This window comes from Micromys minutus, assembly GCF_963924665.1.
Source record: "Micromys minutus genome assembly, chromosome: 13".
In the NCBI taxonomy this organism is placed as follows: Eukaryota; Metazoa; Chordata; class Mammalia; order Rodentia; family Muridae; genus Micromys; species Micromys minutus.
In genome coordinates, this window is record NC_137982.1 from 49725952 (window position 1) to 49731951 (window position 6000).

General features: G+C 42.3%; 1 protein-coding gene across 1 annotated transcript in view; it reads right to left on the reverse strand.

Annotated features, from left to right (window-relative positions):
- CWC22 (CWC22 spliceosome associated protein homolog) overlaps window positions 1-5719 on the reverse strand; it is a 48162-nt gene extending 42443 nt beyond the window's left edge. The window contains exon 1 of the mRNA XM_080927141.1: window positions 5700-5719. The gene's annotated coding sequence lies outside the window, so the exon portion shown is untranslated. The remainder of the gene's footprint in view (window positions 1-5699) is intronic.
- Between the last annotated feature and the right edge of the window lie 281 nt (window positions 5720-6000).

Here is a 6000-nt window from a genome sequence, read left to right on the forward strand (position 1 = left end):
AGTTTATATAAAATTTAAAGCTGCTGCTCTTCCCAACACCGCTATACGGACTTTGTTATGAATTATTAAATTTCTCATCCTGTCACAAATGAGCAACTCAGCAAAAGCACAGCTGCTTCTCTGAGTAAAGAGGGTATTTTATAAGAAGACGCAGCACTCCTGAGGATAGTTCTTTACAACAATGGTTATTTTCATGTTCCAACAAGCACCAGAAACCAAACACGTAGTAGCATTTGTACGACATAATTCAAACTGTGAGCCAAAACCTAGAAATTATCTCTGTTGATGACCTGAAACCTTCGGAACATGAAGAAACACTCCAGGGGCCCGTCCTCTTGACACAACACTTCAGCACCTCGTATTCCCGGGTGTGTTCAATCATGTGAGAGAACCCACTGAAATACGTGACACAAAACCTGTAATAGTCGGCCTCGCATTCTACAGGCTTAAAAAACAATTCAAGTTGTCGGATGGGGAAATGATAATGTTAAACAATATTCAAAGTTTAAGAAGAATCTTAAGTTAGTTCTAAATATCAAAATGGAAGGCAGTTTGACAGAGACATGGCTTCTCCCTTCCCAAGTAGAAAAGGAGGAAAAGGCTGGCCACAGAAACACACATATGCACACATATGTGGATGCACAAACATTTGTGAGACTTACCCCATAAAATGCCAAGAAAGGAAATGATTTCATTTTAGAATCACAATTTTAGGAGGTCGTCATATACTTATGGTGCTTTTTGGAAAAGTCACCAAGTACAGGTTGACAACTGTCTGTAATTTTAAATCTCAAACTTCCTAAAAACACAAAAATTTTTGTCATATCTATGATAAGTCATTTAACCCCCAAACCTGGCATGTACCATTTTGAGTTCATGTGCTTCTTGAAATATTACTGTGTTTAAATAGAAAATGTTGACCTGAACCTCAAAGACGAAATGCTTAATAAATATTCCATTCCTCACTTAATATAAAAAAATCCTAAATGTCAAACAGGTCTGATTAAGTGTATATAATAAGACATGCAGGCCTATGCTTGCTTCAAAGTCACTAATGAATCAGATGCTCTATGTCCTCATCTGAACTCAATCCCCAAGTTCCCATACAAGGGGGTGCTGTGAACACAGTTCAGGACATTGCCTGTCACAAAGAGAAACATTTGTTACAAGCATTTGCTCAGTCTCTGATTCTTTGTACAAAGAAAAGCTTCAAGTTTAAAGTTTGGAGTTACCTTAAGACAGTAACATGCAGATGACTATAGAGAAAAAAAATCCTAAAAATAATTTTAAGTAAGCACTATACATTTTAAACTAGGAGGAAGTTCTTATCTGCCTTCATTTCTCATGTCATGAAGGGAGCCCACTACTAAAAAGTACATGATACAATAACTTCACTTTAAAAAAAAAAAAAAAAAAAAAAAAACAATTGTTTGGGGCTGGAGAGATGGCTCAGAGCACTGACTGCTCTTCCAGAGGTCCTGAGTTCAATTCCCGGCAACCACATGGTGGCTCACAACCATCTGTAATGGGATCTGATGCCCTCTTCTGGTGTGTCTGAAGATAGCTACAGTGTGGTCACACACATTAAATAAATAAATAAATCTTAAAAAAATAATTGCTGCTCTTTGAATGTTTTACTTTTTACCAAAACATGTTGTCTGTAAGAACTAGAATCTGATCATTTTTGTTTCAAAATACTAGCTATCCATTTCTAGACTTATAGTAGTTCCCAGTTTAGTTTTAAGTAATTAAAACAATCTACATGTTGAACATTTTAGTCTAACTAAAAATAAATTGTGACACTGTGGACAACTCCTCTGGTCCTGCTTGCTGCCGCCCCACACTGAGAAGGGTCTGGTAGTCTAAACCTGACGTCCTCATTCTTCACTCCTCTTCCTGCTGCAGATTTCCATCCCTACTTTCTCAGCATTGACCAGGGCTATAAAACGGCTGACCAGACAGTGCTGCACACCTGGTCCTAGGTTCACAGTCCTCTGCTCTTCCTCTAAGTTATACTTTAACTTGGCTCCTCAGTTCTTCCCTCTGTTCATTACTGTAACTGTACTGAACAACACTGGAAGCTGCTGACACACATGCAACAAGAACAAATGGACGTGGCTGACATTCCCCTTGCAGTAGTCTCTGAAGAGCGCCTCCATCCCTACCTACAGTGTCAGCTGACTTTCTGATCTAGCCCATGCTTCTCCAGTCAGCAGTCCTCCGAGTGGGCGCTGATGGCCTTCCAAAAGGAGGCAGTGCAAACTGGCCTCATTTCCTTCTCCCCATCTCTCTCCAGCTCGTCCTCTAGCTTGTCTTCTGTCACTGTTCCAAGTGGAATTCACTTTACTTCACTCCCAGTCAGTCATCAAGTCCTGATTCCAGTCTTTCTCTTAGTAGAAAAACAAACTTGGTGTTTACCCCTCTCTGCCTCTTTATATGAGAGGTTGGTGGAAGTTTTCATTTAGAGAAGATCCCTAATAAAACCACTTTAGCTTTACTCCAGAGGCAGAGTGAGTTTGACACATTTTCTCACACTGTTGGCAGTATCTGTAACAGTTTCTGAAGTATACACTCCCTTTGCATACTAACACTGGCATCCCACTTATGGAGGCAAAAGGATCCTAAGTATCTGCAAAGCTGCCCGTGGGGAAACCAGGCTTTGAAATTAAACACGCATTGCATTAGAACATGTTTAGGATTATCCCTTACTTTTCAAATGTCCTTAAACATTTTAAAAACAGAAACTTGTCTCTAGGTCTATTTCTACAACATTTCACTGTGCAATATATTTTTAACAGAAAATAATTTCTCGATAGCAGTCCTTCTGCTACTGAACAGAACAAAGCCCAAGGGGCACCCTCCTTGTTACCGTCTCCTGAATCATGGAGCTCAGATTCTTTCTCCTAAGCCTGTCTCTTCGCTTACTTTCCCATATATCCTTGGCTCATGGCATCTGTGCCCACAAATGGGGCTTAACTTTATTCAGTAGCCCTGCACCTCATTCACTGTGTAAATGGTGTCATTATAGCTTCTCCTGGTCTACTGTTTCTACCCATTTTCATTTCTTTTCAGAACAAAAGACCAGAGAAAGCACTAACTTATAAAGACCATCATCTTCACAATAATACACTCCTTTCAGCAAACACTTCAGTGGGTCTAATCATGTTCTTCATCTGTTCAAGCTTGTATTTGTGCAGAGGAGTCTCTTTGAGACTGTAACAACCGAAAAAATACACAATACAGGACCTCAGAGTGATGCAGGTATAGCATTCTTCCTGATAAAAGCAACAGCTGTGGATAGGGCGGTCATATTTACATTAGACACTCGACATCACAAGTGAATGTTCTCATCCTAAAGGTGGAGAAATGTCTAGATGCTGTAGTTGTGCTACAAACACACTATTGTTGGGTGTGTAAAGAACAGGAGGTACCAATGCTGGGTCCTGAAGGATACAAGTAGGACTTCTAGCCATATAGAAAGAAGAAAAGGTCACACACAGACTCAAAGACTGACAAACAAGTAAACAATGACTTCAAGTCATTCGGGTAAAGGAACCATATAGAAAATGAAAAACATAAATGACACGGATCCTAAGAGACCTATGAAGCTAAATCATGAAAGGCCTTTGATGGATATAGCAGATCTCTGAAATTCTCAATTTCACACACACACTCACACTAAGATAGAACCAGACACTTAAGTTCAAAATCTAAAATTAAGTTTTATAAGGGGAAGATGGCTTTAGATTATCTTAGATCCAAAGAGAAGTCAACATATAAAGACTACTCCTCTACCCCTTATTCCTGGAGCCAGGCTGTCTGCCATTATCTGCATCAAGGCAGCACTAGTAGATGCCCTGCCCTATCAGGCATTACAAGAGGAAACTGGACCCCGAGGAACAAACCCAGGAATGTAGCATAGGCTACACTGCCACTCATACTAGAGGGCTCTGTGCTGTATCAGTTTCCTTCTAGCTTAAAAATTGTAGGGAACCTCAAAGTTGGCTCAAGACACCCCAAGACCACGTTCTCTGCACAAAGGTTAATTTGCTTCAGAAGGACAAAGGGCAGAGAATAGGAGACAAAGACAGGACACAGAGGACGAAGGAGAAGTCTAAGGAAACAAGGGAGAGCACAAAGGGACAAAGGACTGTCTCTGGATAGAGAGGAGACAGACATGCATGCAGGAAAATGATAGTTTATGGGTTGGGGTTGGAGTGTTAGGATAAGGTATTTAATTTAAATTGGGCATGTTAATTAGGTGACCCAAAACAGGCTTTGAATTGTTGGACTTTACAGTCTTAATAAAAACCTTAGATAAGGTTTTATCTAAGGGAACAGATCTTGGGGGCTAGCTTTAGGAATGTAATCCAATGTTTCTTAGCAAGACACAGGGAATTGGGAAGGGCCTTGCCCACCACATTCAAGATGGCCAGTCCCTGCAGTAATTACAGAGAAAACAAGGGAAACCTGACAGAACAGCCCTCAAAGATGTTAGTTCCAATCTGCGGCATTACCAGTAATCACTTGTTTCTGGAACTGGTCTATCCCCAGACTGAGTCTGACTGGCCCGGTCATGACCAAGTTAGGAATCAACTAGGTGGTAAAATACACAGTCTAAGCTGGGCAGTGATGGCACAAGCCTTTAATCCCAGCGCTTGAGAGGCAGAGACAGGCAGACAGACCTCTTTCAGACCAGCCTGCTGGCTCTAAGGAGTGAGTTCCAAGACAGCACAGAGAAACTGTCAGAAAAGCAGAAAGCACTATTAACAGAAAAGGTAGTTCAATTTTACACATATGGATCTTCCTGACTTCTATACATATAGGCACAATTCAAGTTGCTGGTTCGAGTGATGATCAGCAAGCTGCATCCCGTCCCCTGGAACATATTACAGTTTGTTGTGATCCAACTTGTGGGTGCTTGGATCAGAACTAAGATCCCTCTGAAAAAGCAGCATGTACTTTTTCTAACCAATGGGCCAACTCTCCAACAGCTTACCGGGATTCAGTTAATGTTTCTACAATACCTTTTCCCCAAATTATCCTCCCTTTACCTAAAAAAAGAAAAAGTCAGTGGCTACAATGTATCAAAAAAAGGTCTTGTATTTAGAGCAGGTAGAAACTGCTGGTGCATTGCTGCTTGTGCAAGTGTACTGTAGGGTCTACAGCACGCTAAGGGCAGGGACCGCAAACCCATGTTTGGAAGTTACAAATGGTAGACGCTTTTAGAGTTAGTTTTAACTACAAGACTTAAACACTGAAGATGCGAAGACACTGAGCAAATATGACAAGGGTTCAGTCAAGTCAATAAAAACGAACCATAAATGAAAGTGTAAGAGTTAGCTACTGGGAGATTAAGCTGGAATGAGGCAAAAGTGTTACCACAGTTTATTAATGCCAGCCCTGGGTCCTGGGAAGCCGACTGGGGACGCGACCCGGGACGCTCCCAGGAGAGGTGCTCACCCACGGTAACCCAGACCAAGGCCCAGGCGCGCACGCCCCGCCACCGGCGCTAGGCCAAGCCGGCTCACGCCGCACCTCCTGGGCCGCCGGTGGAGACGGCGCAGCCACTTGAGGAAAGCGAGGCCGACTGGGCAAGCGCCCACTCGCAAGTCCCTGCCCTCTCCACGCGACCTAGCAACCCGCCACCCCTACTCGAGCTCCCAGTCCATCCCGCGTCTTCAGAGTTCCGTAATTACCTAAAGCTCCACCGCGTCGCCATCACACAGGAAGTGCGTCAGCTCCCTTTCTCGGGTTAAGGCAGCGCGAGAAATTCGTGAAAACCTTATAGTGAATTGAGGGTATGCTATACTATTAATAATAATACCGAATAGTAACAACAGATCAAAGCAATCCAGCTAGTAACACTGTTCTCCCTTACGAATAACACGAGAAGAAGAAGAAAAAAAAAAAAAAAAAAAAAGTCCGTGTGAACTACAAAGTCCAGCATGCTCTGGAAGCGCGGTCGGAAAGAGCAGTTTGCCAAAGAGGTCCGCGGTG